Below are 16,731 nucleotides of genomic sequence, written 5' to 3' on the forward strand. Positions count from 1 at the left end.
CGATGATATCATCGCCACGCGGCAACAAGAGAGAAAATAGACTGGAGCGAAACCGCGCGAAACATTTAATTATAATGGGAACGATACGTTGTCTCTCGCAAGATGGTCATAAAAGACGGACGGCGAGATGAACGCGGGCGTTAAAGGTAACGTCACGCACGCAGATGATTGCCGTGGCCATAAGTTTCAGACGGTTGCACAAGCGTCGCGACAAGAGCAGTCGCCGCCTGATCGCAAACGCTTTCAGGAATCACGCGCGTTAAACGTTAGATTTTGTGGCACCCGTTGTGGCTCCCACGCTCGACGCACACACACGAATCGCTGTATCGGATCACCCACGTCCGATCTCATCCCAACGCGATTTATCGAGATGGATGTGTCACGGCGAGGGAGAGACTGGCTTTCAGAGAGATCACGCGGTGACGCAATCCTAAATTTACCGAAGCTGTTACCCTCGCCCAAGATTATAATACAATGTTGAGAAACGTGCTTGAAATCCAATGGACGAAATCGATCTTGAATGACATGGATATGCCTAAATTTAAACAATCGAGGCAATCGCAGCTATAGCCGAGCTTTATCATTGGAGCACCGAAACGTGAGCTAAGCATATGACTCTTATCCTCTCTTAATCACTGGCCACAAAAATCATAACAGTTTAAAGTAGCACAAATAAACGATGCTAATGAAGCGATCTTTATTCTTGGATTTACTTGGGACTTGTGACGATGTATATTTTCTTACCATAACATTGATACAATTCGTCGCTGATAAAACCGATCGGCGAGCATGCTAAAAATTTCACGACATAATGGATTATCGGCAAAACGACGCGGTGTAACCAAATATTTGTGCGATCCTTATTTGGTTGACTGTCGATATTATTCGTAAATTTTTCAACGTACATTGTACACGTTGCTATTTAAGTATTTAACGGCGAGAATCGATCTATGCGAGATGAGGAGATGAACATATACGGTGTTGCATAAAGTATACGCATTGTGTAAATTTTATGCGGACTTCGTTAAAAGTTTTTTTTTTTATATTTACTTATACAATATTTTTGGAAAACACACTGTCAAGTTCAATGAACCTAAATAATAGCTATATATGGTCGAAGTAGATATTCAAATGTATCGTCGCTCTTCTCGCAGCAATAATTCATTCTCGTCCATTTGAGATAGCCTTATTATCCTGTCTCTCATCAGAATGCTTAATTAGATTTACGGCGAAGTAGCGTAACGAGGCCACCGATCCTCGTTACGCGATTTGCGACACGCTTCTCTGCCAGCATGAGCGAATTTCTGACATTGACACAGAATTCGTAACGCGTACTATCGTCTGCCTTCTTTCCTTGAAGAACAAACGAGATTGAAAGATTCTCCCACGTACGTATCCGCCCCCGCATTGTCCCTTGGAGAAGTCATCATTGAACGCACGCCATTAACGATCACGTGCTGTTTGACATTTCGTCGGGCAATCGTGAAATCTAATCCGCCTTCTCAATGAGAAGGACAGGCAACAAATCGTTTTCAAGGAATAGCGGCGACTCAAGATTAGTTGTTGCCCTACAAAACGTTTGCACGCCGCGCTTTAATCATGCTCGCTTCGCTTCGCGTCATGTTTAAATTGAAGCCTAATGAGAAGTATCTCGCCTCGCGCCATTTCTCTCTCTCTCTCTCTCTCTTTCTCTCTCTCTCGTGAGCATTAGCAAATGTCAAGCGGATTTCCAATTCATGTGTATGTGATATCGCATTTTAATTAAATACAATTGGATCATAAGTAGATTTAATTATGAATACTTGGCGGACGACGTAATGCACGATTTACGTATGCGTATGAATAATGAAAATGTGCGTCGCGGGCGCATTCATGGCTTATTCGCTGCGCGAATTGTGCGCGAATATAGCGCGTTAGATCGCGCGCGAAATTATTACCGGATGTTCTCTAAAATCGTAATCGAATTCGTCAGTGACGCTATAAAAACGAACGATCGTATTATACCTACATTCCGCCACGATCGCGAACTCTAACAGATGTTAGATGACGTCACTTATTTTTCGCGATCTGCACGTCGATTTCTCGCGATGAACTCACCGAGCTGGAGCGCGCGCGCGCACGTTACGCCGGTGACATAACGCACGTGTGCACGCGCGCGTTAACTTGGGCATTTACATCCAGCAGACGCGGCGAAAAAAAAAGAAAGAAAGAAGCCGCAACTAGTGGAAGTGCACTTTACGCAGGGGAGGGAGGAGGAGGGCAGGGGAGGTACATTTATCGCTGACAATGTGGGATCGCTACTTTTACTCTTCGATTCCTCCGTCTTTGACGCCTGAGTTAAGCGAGATTAATTACACCCGGTGAATAACGAAGGTCGAAAGCACGTTTCGAAGTCACGGTACGAGTAATACCGCACGATTTATATCGAGGATAATGTAAAAGCTGTCTCTCGATATTGAAAGAAACCTAATCTGGATTAATATAAAAAAATTTCGCTACACATGGAATGACGTTTTAGCAATGCTCGATAGGATCTGATGTAAAGTTTAATAATGTAATGGTCGCTAAATGCGGCTTCTATCTTAATTAATCGATGCGCAGCAGAACACATTATATGTTTGTTTCGGTGTCATAAAAAATCATCATGTCACATATGTCTATCAATATTTTCAGTGTATTACAACTGTCGTCGAACAGAATCCTACGTTTGCGAGTAAATTATTTAGAAACATACAATTTGCATAAGTAAGCAGTATCGATAACAGGACCGCCATTTGAATGTGCTTCAGTAACGATAACGAGAGAATAGTTCGCTTTAAAAACTATGTAAAATATGTATTGCAGTCTGTAAAAGCTGTAATATAAAATATATGTCAAGGATATATAAGGATATATCTCGGTACAAAAAGTTAATGACTCTAGAACATTAACTCGTCTTATTTTTACTTCAAGATTACGAAAAACTCCTGAAAATTAATTTAACGCTGTCCGACACAATCGATAAATTACGGCTTAGAATCTTACGTTACTAGAGTAAAATCTTTCTCGTAAAAAGAGATTATTCATTTAACATTCATCATTTTTTGCTAAGAAGAAATAAAAACGTCTTATTCATAGATCTTAGATGTATAATTCTATGTAAATCCAGCATTGACTAAAAAATGTATCACATTCAAAACTTGTTATTAGCAAAACCTTTGTACTCGCGTAATTAACCAACTATCATTTTCTATTAAATAATCGATGAAATATATCGAATATTTGCAATGCAGGAATTTTTCTCACCGCCGGAACAATCTCAATCTTTCGCCGTCAATTTATACATGCAACAAATTTTGTGCTCATGACGAAGGGTCACTAGAACTGGTTGATATAGGCAATTGACGTAACTACGATGTCCGGTTTTCGAGCGATGTTTCGACAACGATATGATAACCGGACCAACTGCCTCCCTCTTTTCCTCTCCTTCCCCATCTGCCTTTCTCTCTCTCCGCCCACGAGTGCCGTAAATAACGAACCAGGTAAAACGAATTGTCGATAAATAAATGTTCGGGTACGTGTCACGTTGTGGACCGACGAGCCCCGGCGATCGTTATTTCATAACCGTTGCGCGCTATCGTTTTCCAAACTGGCCATGCCGGCCGCCTCCTCTTTGCCGCCATTTATTTGATAACTGATGGACGGCCGCGCGTTCTCTGTCTCAGAATCGTATTTAGAATTCGTCTGCCACGTCCACCATCTCTCTCCCTCATCCTGACGGCTCGTACTACCTGCCCTCGCGTTTGTCCATCCGACGATCGATCCACTTTTTAAACTGTCAATATAGTGAGAGGTCAATAAACCGAACGGGTCGCCATCTTTCCGTTACACACGTGGATTCCGACAATTCGGGTCACCCTCCCATAGATCTAGATGTGTGATTTCTCGGATTTTCTATAAATCTTTTGACAAAATGTTTTTAAAATGCTCTGTCGACGAGTCGGGATTAAATGTGAATTGTACAATATGTGTTGTATGTTTTAATCGTTAACACACAGATACAATAACTGATATAATAAAACTGATACAGTTCAAATATCATTAAATTCAAAATATTTAATAATTAATAGCGCAAAAATATAAAAGTATTTTTTTATTTTTTTTTAATGTATTATAATTTTTCAATTTTGCATATTTAATAAAAATTATATCAAAAATTATTAATATATTTGCTGATACATACGAAGGTTTAAGATGAATTATTCAAATCACTCGTAAATCGTGAATGTTTTTCGTGCCAAAGATTACCGAAGCAACCGAATCGAATGGATACCCGCGGCTGTATTTCTATATCTCATGGCCCATAATTTTCGAACTATACACTCCTGGTTATCATACCGTAAATACAGTGGACGTAATCGTAAAAATTTTTACCGGCTGCTCTCGTAAGCTTTTTAGTCTGCGAACGGAAATGTGAGGCGGAAATAGAGACTTAAACAAATGTTCCGAAATTGAGAAAGACAATATCGGGAGAAAAAAAATCCTTCACGAACGCAAATTGTTGAATTTTTTTTGTCGATGTAATAGTCTAGTAATAGTATCCTCTCGCGAGCGCGCATGATTTTCATTCTCTTTTTTTTTTACGAGAGAAAGACGAAAGTCTGTAAAGTTTCTCTCTTTGCAGCTGTGGCAAATACCTTGCTCTCGTCAGATACCGAGAGTCACGTGATACCTCTTTATCTACATTCTAGGTATCCTTTCGCATATTTCATACAACGCATCAGCTTTTACTGCACTCGTTGCACCGCGAGGTCCGCATCTACCGCCGAGTCTGCGAAAATGCGTTGCGGCATATAAGGCGGCAAAAAATTAAATTATACTCTCTTTATTGCGGCTCTGTGCGCTCTTACGAGAGACAGCGTAGGGAGATATCGTATCAAACTGAGCACATATGTAACACTGTAGCGAAAGATATAATTCATACATCATTACAAGATTCACGATGGATTTATGTGCTAATGAAGTATGTGTGGAGAAATATTTGTGTCACGTTATCTATAGATGTAAAAAAAGGATCGATACGTACATTATCGGTTGCGCTTCTGAACGTCGCGAAATTATTTTATAGAATCAAATCTAAACGCGAAGAGGAGCTGCATCTAGGGCGAGAAAGCGTCTCGTTAACGCGCGCATCTTAATCCCCGTCGATCATTCGGGATGAGTGGACGATAGTGTGTTTATTTATAGTCTCTAACGCGTGAGGTGAGCTGTTATATTGTAGATCGAATGATGTAAACGAACACACATTATTGTGAGTACCGATGCGTTACTTGTTTATTTTTAGATATAACGTAACGCGCATATTTGTTAGAATAATAATCGCAAGAATTTTTCCAGCGAAGCCAGATACGTCCAGATAGCTATGGTGGAATATATTTGTGTATACCAATCGTGGCTTGTCTCGAGAACAGAAGACAAGAGCTCGCATTTATATTTAAGGCTGAATATTGCGAACGTCTGACTTTGATTTATCTAATATACGGATCGAATTATTACGGATTAAGAACCATATGGTTGCATTTAGCGATTAAGCGTATGGTATGAAAAGACGTGAAAGTGTCTTTCAAGAGCTCTGATCATCGAGTGGAATTAGAAAAAGTACCAGAAATCGTATACTCGCGAAAAATGCTGGAAATAAAACTCGTCAGCATATCATTCTTATCTCGCGGCGTCGTATCTCGTTTCGTCTCGAGTAATTATCCTTGTGTATCCATTTTCGCTCCGTTGTCGCGATATGTCGTCTTTGAAAGTATCTAGATATTTTCGATTCTTCTACGTATTTCTTTTTTTTTTTTTTGTATAATGTAAAATTTTATTTAATTACTTGGTATCTTAAATCCAAATAAAAGTTACGACTTTTTTAATATCTGAATTACATGAAGTGGAGGAAGCAAAAATATCCATGTGTGTGTGTGAGAATTGTTTTTAAATCTTTATCGCAATAATAATCAAAACACACACGTAAAACATCGATTATAATTAAAAATATACATAAAACTTTGGCATAAAGAATGGATATTACAAATCGAAATGTTAATTAAACGTCGAAATCTCTAACGATTTATGTTAAATATATATTAATTTAGATATTGCATTATAAAATATCTGTATATTTTATGAAAATATCTAAAATTGGAAAAGCCAGAGAAATATTTTTGGCCAATCTCATTGTCTTCATCAAGTATTTAATTATTCAAACAATTTGCTAAACTCTCCGATATGTTAATAATTGAAGAATAATATAATAAACTCCCATGATGTGCGCTAATAATTTTATTTTTATCCACCGCCAATCGCATTTGTCTAATTTAATATGTTGTCGAAACGCTCTCCCGCGACTCTCGCACGCCCGTGTCGCGCATCTTAATTGCATCGCCGTCGATGCAAATTAGCACTGCCACCGGGGGCATTCAGGGAAAACGGCAACAAGAAACGTGCAATTTTACATCCAACTCCTTTCTCTTTCCACGTGCATTCCCCGCGTGGCTTGCTCGCTCGCTCGCTCGCTCGCTCGTTGCTTATCGCGCCGCGCGATCCGCACGCGATGCTATCAACATTCCAACGAGACGCTAACTCGGTCGATGAACAGCGGGACTATCACTCCGTTCATTAAACATCGAGAGAAATTGCGGAGATGCGACTGAATGGCAGACCTTTGGAAGAATATCTTCTTCTGTCTCCTTTTATGCTCGTGATTGCATTGATGCACTAGGCGATTTATTAAACATTAAAAGATCCTTGACCTGAAACCGATTACGTTTCGTCGTACGCATCACTACGAGATTGAATCAATGGCCTGCGTCCCGTTCATTAATATACGCGGTTGACAATCGAGTTACGTTGCTAGGTGCATCGCCATAAAATGCACTCCTTCCTTTTTCTCGTAGGCAGACGCGTAGTTTCATTTTTTGCCAAGAAATAAGATCGCGCGGACGATAATAAAAATATTTTTACGCAAGGACAAGAGAGAAAGAGAGAGAGAGAGAGAGAGAGACAATGGTGTGCGCACGTGACACAAAAAGTGTGCGCGTGCGGGGAATTAACGAGCACGCGACATACGCTCATACTGATTCCTTTTATTTACGCGATAAGCGCGTGGAAGATGACTCACTTTAGTTCGGTACACGCATGCACAAATTACATCTTCGCAAGTGTTAATTAACCGATAAAGGACACGCGCTCTAATTTTCGCGCGTTCTCCGTTACTGAAGGGGAGATTCTCAAAACGCCTTACTTTTTTACGGTCTTTAAATAATAACTACGAAATCATCGCGTGACATCGCGAGCGCGTTATTCGCTCGCGCTTCACTTCGAGAATCGTATTTAATCCAGGTACATTGAATTATTTTCAATGCTTCCATTCACGGCGACATTCCCATTAGTCAGCCACGGCCTTTTCACTAGGACCACCGGCAGTGAAAAGATCGTCGTCATCGGGGCACGATAAATTACAATCGTCTTATCGATTGCGTCGCGCCGTGCTCGGCTCGATTGTGGACGCGATTGCGCTGCGTATGTACACACGATCGTTTACGCCATCGGCAGCCGGGTCGACCGGGTTAGTCGATCGACTCGATCACAGGAGTCCATCACCGGCGGGAGTTAGCGAGATGCAAAAAAATAGCATAACGGGAGGTCGAGCGGGGTTACTTTCTAGTTGCCTTGTATGCACGTATACGCCCGCGCGCGCTGTCGATATTTCAACGTTGCTGTATATACGTCGCGATTATAGCCGTCGTGCAAGCTGCAAGCGCATGCATCTTGTTAGGCGAAATTCGCGTGGGTAATAGGGGACTTTGATTGCGTCGTCAAAGTTGCTGCACGAGCTTACGATTGAAAAGTGACTGAAGAAGTGTACGAAACTTCCGCAATTTTTAATATCTACTCGCACTCATAGAGCGATATAAGCGAGATCATTAATATTACAATGTCGAATGAGAGAAATTGTATACAACATTATTTCTCATTTCATAATTGATTGGAAAATCTAAAATTGCATTTATCTTTCTGCTGCAGGCAAGGTCCATTTTCTGAGCGAAATATTTAATAACGCTTTCTCATCTTTATTTCAAGATGTTAGAATGTTCAGAATGTTAATTTTGTTAAAATATTGAAACAAGATATATGTATATATATATATATATATATATATATATATATATATAAAGAGAGAGAGAGAGAGAGAGAGCATTTTGCATAAAATATTTTGTCAGAGATTTTTTAAGTGCTATAAAAATAGAATATGGTTACGGGAGACATAAAAATAGAGTATGGTTACGGGAGACTTCAATTAAGCCGTTTCGGATTCACACATCATTAATGGCGAGAGCGTCCCGCTACCGTGTAAACATTTAAACAGTGGAATTATTAAATGGATTAAATGACTCCGTGACCGACGCGTTAATTATGCCTCGTTGACTCGTCGCAGTTATACGACAGATATGTTATCCGTGCGGTTTCAAGTAACCATGACGTAAAAGTAATAATGTTAACAACATTCATGCGAATACGCAATCCGCTCTTATGGATTTAAATGAAAATACATTACTACGAGATGCATTTGCCCCGACCCGGGGCGATCGAGCACGCACGGTGCAAGAGAATATATCGCGTCAATTTTGTATTTCGAGTCATTCGAGACGATTATGCATGTTTTCCTTTAACTACGCTCCTATTTTTCATCTCGCAAAGTTATATATTCGCAGCATGTAATTTATCGCCCGTGCAAAACATCCGGCGAATCTTTTCCGCGAGTCTTTTACGAGAATTTCACGATTTAATGACGCTGCGTTCGAAGAATAATGAAAGCATTGCATTTTTTTCGAGCGAAAATGACCCCCCGAGAGACTTCCACATGGTGGTTTTACATGCGGATTTAACCGAATCGGCCGATCCGGACTTTCGCGCGATCATCGCGCTTTATCTATAAGCGCCCCATTAAAGCACGGCATTTTTTGCCGCACTTTTCGACGGCCGCTCTGCAGCTTGTCGCGCGTTGCGACGGAACGGTCATTAATTATAACATTTAAATTGCAAATCGCCCACTAAAATATGTCGAATCCCCGGCGTACTCGGCCCGTTCACACTTTATGTCTCGCGCTCACATACGCGCGCGCGCTTCCGCGCGATCTATGATGCAGATATTTTATATGCGACAGCGTATGCCCGCAGCTCAGCACACATGCACTCCGGTATGCAAGCGATAGAAGTCGTATATATGTGTGCGTGCGTGTGTGCGTGCGTGTGTGTGTGTGTGTGTGTGTGTGTGTGTGTATATACATGTATTTGTAGGTATGTGGCGCATACACACACGCGTATCCAACGTACGTGTTATATGCAGTCCCCGCGTGGCATGCCGAGAGGGGATTTTTCATGCAAATTCGCTTATAAAATCGATGTTAATTTTTATAAAACGATTATCGCGACCATCTATGTGACAATAATATTAACTAAACTGCGGATGCTGGGACAGTATGCGGAATTCCTGTTGACCGTTTCCGGCAATGTTGAAAAAGTTAACGCTCTTTCTTGCCACGATCCATCCATAATCCATCAGCGAGGATCATCGGCAAAGATAATCGCCAATTTAATTGTCATATGTATCTCTCAAAAAAACTGCAAGCGCAAGAACACGTAGAACGGTCTCGACTCGATTATTTCAGCCATTTATCTGACCTGATCTGACCGTGTGTTATCATTTATGTCAAATCGAAATGTATTATACGTGACAAATCTATGCACAACTATTACGAATGTATGTATATACGAATGTAGATGAATGCGCATATGCACGCCTGAGCCGTCCTTCATCAAGATTTGCATTTGTGCATCGGCAGAGACTTTAAAGTGCTTCGTGTTTATAAATATATATATGTGTACGTGGAAGAGCCTCTTTCCATCTTTTCATCCAATCTAAGTCACGCGGAGCACATTTTGCGGGCGCATTAACGAAGAAGGAGTTGCGCGACGAGAGAGCGTCGTGTCTCGTTCGGCGGAAAACGGGAATGCGTCTCTTCCTCCTTTTTTTTTCCTTTTTATCCGATTACGCACGTTTTAAAATATGTACCTTAAAAGTCGCGCACGCCGCTTACCGGGTGGTCAGAAAAATGCGCGAATCGCGTCGGTGGTATCTTCAGGCGGGACGAAACTTTTGCCGCCGCCAAGTCCATTAGAAGAGCACGGACGATTTAGCAAGGGTGGAGCGGCGGCGGCTGCTACGCTTTCCTGGGGTCGGCTTTTAGGTCCGGCAATTTGATGCTCGTTGCTTGTCATGCTAATATGCTCAGCTTTATATCGTTGCCGAGTTTTTCCCGGTGGCGTTGATACACGTTTTCGGTATGCGTCGTTGAGCACTGCGGAAAAATACCGTCGCTCTGTCATCATTAAAATTACGTCGAGGAAATGAATTACTCAAGAGTGATTTTTTTTTAAGTGACGAGACGTAAAAACGTGACGTAAAACCGCTCTTTTTTTCCCCCCGTACCATTATAAATAATCTCGTACGCGAGAATCTTTTTTTTTATGGAAATACCGCACGTGGTGCGGCGCCCAGCTGTTAGTTAAAGTAACGATTTTCCATAATATCGTTGATATTTTGATCCTATCGCATGCAATTTTATGCATTCCATCACTACGAATTACACGATAATTCCATGTAAAATATAATTTGCATGACATTTGCGTAAGGGAACCGGTATATTTGCGTATCTTTGCGCCTATTGGAGATGAATATCACTACATAAACAGGAATGATACTTAAGTATATATAAAGATATGCTTAAGCTATGATATTACAGGAGTAGATCAATATGAATAATTTTTCAAGCATATGTTTTTCCAAGCACGTTTCGCCGTTGAACGGAATGTATTTAGCTTCTGTACCTAATTAGAATTGCCATTAACAAACGCGTCACGTCAGAAATTAACACGCAAATAGTAATATAATAATGACACGTAATAACAACGGCTTTAATATCACGGGTTCATGGCATCTGCAATCTTGGATGTTGCACAGTATTAATTTGATGAAAATGCGGCTGTGCAACCGCCCATCGCCGGCTTTTTAATTGCGCTTTATACGCCGTAAAAATATATACGCGCGTTCCCTATGCGGATCATCATAGTCTTATGACGCATGTATAACATAATTTCCAAGAATGTACATGATTTCCGGATTTCACGTTATTATATCGCCGTTGATATCGCACGCGGTACGATTAATGGAAGTACCAACGCCGCTGGCAAATCCTCCTTTACGATCGGTTAAATATTCCGGTGCAATTTGCATCGTTAAAGATGTGTAAGGCATTTTGCTTGAATTAAGATACAGCAGCGCATACGACGTGATGCGAAATTTTCATGTCCGATATAGTAAGTGAAAAATTATATAAATTATTCGTGTCAAACTGTTAAATTTCATTTTAAATATAAGTCTTTCAATATGTCCTGACACACACTTTCAAAAGTTTTTCTACATTTTACATATTTCTTGAGATTGTTCGTCAATATTTATATATGTATATAGATAAATTTTATCCATATATATATATATATATATATATATATATATATATATATATATATATAATGTGTTGCATATAATTAATAAATATAAATTCTATGAAAATGAATGTTTGCGTAACATCCGCGCCAGAATACAGACAAGATGATTCGCGAGAGTGAAATATTAAGTATAAAACGCCATGTATGTAAAGTGGGTAAATGGGAAAGTTTGCGCGGCTTTTTCACAGCGCAGGAGAGGAAACTGGACGTCCTGTGCCGCGCCACTATCCTTGAGTTAACGGAGCGTTCCCCAAAGACCCATGTTTACAATATACATTTTTATGGGCCGATTTTTTTATGGCTCTTAATCTTAACGCGCTTAAAACGGAAAAGTTCGGAAATTGCGGTCTTTGTAGACTTCCAAGTGAGTCTTCTACCTCGATTTTTATTCCCCGCTAATGTAAAAATCAGATAACTAAAAAACGCGTTTTCAGCTTTCATGATCTTTCTATAAATCTCTGTGGGAATCGGCCACTAAAATAAGCATATCATTGAAATAGAATGAAGTCGATCGTGTATAAAATCTAGTTAGTCGAAAATTGGTTAAAAGGTTTTAGTGTTACATTAATTTTCCAGGGTAGTTTTGGAGAACATTTGCTTCGGCAATAGAGAGACACGAATTTCTACGCGATGAATAGATTTGCACTTTCCTCGATTTTAAAATTTTCTGCATAAATTAGATTAAATTATCAATCTAGATATAGAGAGTATTCAATTATTATACTTTATTTGATAAACATTTAAACATATTTAAGCATCTTTTAAAATAAAAATGACACGAGATATATAAATTATTATAACATTATTATATCTTCAATGAATTAGAAAAAAATTATGCTTTTTCCAGAAATATAAATAAATGATAAAATCTTTTAGAATTTTACGTAAACTTTATATAGTAAGAGAATTTTTACTTGACATATATTAAAGAAATATAATATTTAATATCAAAGACTTTTAAAAACCTTATGACCTTTTATTGGAAAAGAAGGAAATCGTTCCGATTTTTAGCAAGGATATCCTTACTATAAATTGTCCTATTTATGGAAATTATATATATAAGTACGCTTTAAACATAAGTCACGAATTAAATCTTTTTCTCAGTAATCACTTTATATCACTTTTGTTATCTAATTGAATTTCAAAATAGCTTCCACTTTTCTTTGATTTTGATTCTCGTCCGCTATTCGCCATCATTTTTCTCTTCGTGATTCAATTTTGATTAAGGCGCGTGCAAAAGACGCATTATGCGGAATCGTGCACAAGGTGAGCTTTCACAAAGATCTTGTGCGGTAGCTAAGGCGTACGGGCAAGTTATTTGTGTAATTTACGGCTAGAGTGGCACTCGACGGATGACTGCTGCGAGGTCGCAAGCGCTGGTCTTCTTCTATTTCAAAGTGCACATCTTCAAGTTGTTGTTTATGAGAATACGAAAAGCATCTGGCGAATGTCTTTGGAACGATATACAGTATTGTCTGATAAAAAGGGGCAAGTAAACTAATAAATATCGGTCAATGCAATTCGATAAGCTCATTTATTAAAAATTATAACCATATAATAAAAGAATTTTCTTTTTTTTTTTTTAAATAATATTACTTCTTTTTTTTAGATAATATTAGGAGAATATATACAATATACGATGTAACAATTAATTGGAGCAAGAAAAAGAAATTATGAATATTATTTTAAGAGCTATTGATTTATCATTCTCGACTGAATTATTTCGCAATTATCTACGCATTGAAAAGTACGATGGACTTTCTTCCCATGCACGAAACGTCGCGTAATCCGGCAATCTCGTAAATGTGATGAGCGTTCTGTCGACTTAATTGCTGTACCCTCCTTAAGTTCACAAGGCAACTTGGCTTGTCGGATTCCAGGATAGAGCGGCATGGGGCGCACCGCTGTACTGTTCCTTCGTTCTTTTTGTCACGAGAGCATCTGGTTTTTAGACGCATCGTAACGACGACATTAGTATCGCGTGCAACGGCTCGTGCAGCTTTTAACGGAGCCGAATGTTCGCGAAAAGCAGCGAGCCGACAAGATTGCGGGCGTGCACTTTGAAATATCAAAATGTAAATTAATGCGCCAAACATTACATTGCTCTTTAGTATTATATTACTTTAAATGGCATTATTAAAACGCGAAATATTATTTGATCTTTTATATATATATATATATATATATATATATATATATATATATATATATCAGGACTACGAATACAAAATTTATAGTCAGTGAATATATTTTTCATAAACCTATTAGTCGTTATCAGTCTATTAATTGAAACTGTTACGTTGTATGTAACATATCGGTAATAAAGTGTATTTATATTAATCTTTCGAAACTTGAACGAACAGCTCAAACATGGCATATGTAAAGGGCGCTCGAAATAGCGAGCAAAAGCGATGCGCTTTAGATTAATAATGCTTTCCTCGATCCCAATCGCCCACGATTTATCGGACGTATACCTGCGGGACTCACGACATTTCCGACGCGCCGCTAATACATCGCGGAACATCATCGATAGCTCCGATATCACAAGTATTAAGTATTCCAAGAGATACAATTTTATTTTCGGTACCGCTAACAATTGATCTATGGATTTCCCGTCACTGTGTTGTCGCTACTCGCATCTCACGATGAATATTTCATCGAAATATTGTATGCTGGATATCGTAAGTTAAAAGTAAAATAATTTTTTTCTTGTAATATCGTCATGATCTAAAGGATTTTTATAGATACATCAGAACTTTTTTAAAATCTGTGCTTCCCTTAAGAGAACAAAATTAATAATTAAGAAATATATATTATGCGCAAAATATCATTTATCCGAAAACAATTATCGCATTTTGCAAATTGCATTTTTTTATCACCAGTTTCCATTCATGTGCGCGAGTTAACTTTATTCGCAGATAAAATTTATTACTACACTTTTGCGATTACTTAATCCTTAAATCGAAACGGATCTATCTAAGACCCCGAGAGCTTCGTAAACGAGTCGAGCGGAAAATGTTCGTGTGAAAATCTCTTAATACAAACGCGGATCATGAAGTGCACACCGCGGGAGAACTCAACCCTCGAGTTCGGGATCCTATTGACTTATGGCGCTTTCGGTTTGTCCATCCATCAAGAGGGCGAGAGAGAGAGAGAGACAGACAGAGAGAGAGAGAGAGAGAGAGAGAGAGAGAGAGAGAGAGCACATGGTCTTTGTTTAATAAACAAACCCTAGTTTGATTTGCATTGCGCGCAGTCACGCTTCGATCGTGGTGCGAATTTCAACGCGGCACAAGTTGCTCCGCTCGCTACTTAGTGGCCACCTGAGTAACGTGAGATACCTGAACAATGACGCTGATCTGAGACGCGTAATGCGCCGGAATAGAAAGGACTTTAAGGGGCATTCCTGCCGCGCCTGCAACATCGCGTCGTCGCGTCGTTGCGTTGCCGCGCCGCGCGCGATTCCAGAATCGAGCACCGCTGTCAAGTGACAGCGTGTCTCCGATGTCAAAGCATGCCCGGTCGTCGTTATACAACGTGATCAATCCCGGCAAGCGCCGCCGTCTCACCGTACCGTCTTCTTTCCGTCTTCCTCCATTCGAGCGACGAATGCAATATTGTGGCCTCGCTGCCGAGACACTCGAGATAAAACCACCCTTTCACGCAATTTCTCTTTTTTTTTCCTGGTGATTTTCAAAGGTCGTGCACTTCTAGAGAATTCTTGTCTTTTTTTTTTTCTCTGGAGTGTAATTTAATTTTTTATCTACGCAATTTAAAAGATTCAGCAGCGCATGCCTTTAAATCATGCACTCATATCACACTTTGTAACATCCAAAAAATTTTTTCAATTTTTGAATTGTAACACATGTTTACGTATTATTGCATGTACAGATTTATTATGTATTTGATGCAAATATAATTATTTGCTAAAAACTTAAAAAAAAAACAACATACAAATTAATTAGGATACATTTCTTTTCATATAATAATTTTTCGAAAACTTTTCGAAAATTAAAATTGTAATAGCGCCTTACGTATATACATTTATGCTTATTCTATATATTTATTTTGTTTTACATAGAGAGTATAATTTTCTACAGTGTTTCTTTCTTTTACATATAGTGCAAAAATATTTTGTTTAATTCAACGAGAAAAATCGATTTTATTATATTCAGAGACCGGCATGTCTCCCGTTTCACTTTTCGTGTCCATTTCAACATTTATCGAGTCGCTTTACCATTCGTGCAGTTCACAAGTGTCTCTTCGCATTAGTCAATGGGACAAATGTGAAAACGAGATGCCGTTTCGCGGCGCGACTCCAGTCACGTTGACCGGATGATCAGCAAGTGGAAACGGACGAGCACGCGTCCGGCCTGAATGAAATCGGAGGCGGACTTGTGAGCGGATGAATGTTTATTTGAAATAGGATAGCCGTGAACGATTGCGCGCTCCTGATTTCGAAACCCGAGCGAGGTGATCCGTGCATTGAACCTCGAGCGAGCAACCGGCGAAAAATTTGCGTCCACTGTTTGCGGTTCGGGTGTATCGTTCGACGACAACAATTGGCTTTGTGCAATATGAGAAAATAAGTGGATGAATCAGGACGTGTGGAATCCAATAATGAAAGCAATACCCGTTTCGAAGCGCGAAGACTGATACGTAAAGTTCTTGACTATTTTTTTTTTTTCAATATCGAGTATTTATCAATTAAAAAATAATTTATTTTTTGTTTCTAAATTGTATGCACAAATTAAACATACATATTTTAAAAATGTTTCCAAGTGTTGTTAAATTAAAATATTGAATCGTTTTTACTTTCTCGCGATCTTATAAAAATATGAAATGATATTTTGATATTCCTGGAATTATAGACGACACATGCCAAGGAGATAAACGAGAAGTGCGATGTCTGTGCAGTAAAGCGCTATCCGACCTACAACCTCTTATCTTGCAACCTTATCCTCGCCTCTTACTGTCAACTGCATCACCTTTGAAATCTTATCCGCCGCTATGTACAATCTTCTCAGAATTTATATTAAACAACCGACCTCTCCCCATTATTGGTTTATTCGTGTGTTGTGAGGCAAAGTAGCATCCGGCGAATCTCGTAAACATTCAAGGAGAACGTGC

The 16,731-nt window shown here is 39.2% G+C and overlaps 1 protein-coding gene across 14 annotated transcripts in view; it reads left to right on the plus strand.

The window, feature by feature from the left end:
- The window catches only part of LOC126852508 (basement membrane-specific heparan sulfate proteoglycan core protein), a 144,196-nt gene that overhangs the window by 74,812 nt on the left and 52,653 nt on the right, over positions 1-16,731 (plus strand). The window lies entirely within an intron of this gene.

Source organism: Cataglyphis hispanica, chromosome 10 (assembly GCF_021464435.1).
Source record: "Cataglyphis hispanica isolate Lineage 1 chromosome 10, ULB_Chis1_1.0, whole genome shotgun sequence".
NCBI lineage: Eukaryota > Metazoa > Arthropoda > Insecta > Hymenoptera > Formicidae > Cataglyphis > Cataglyphis hispanica.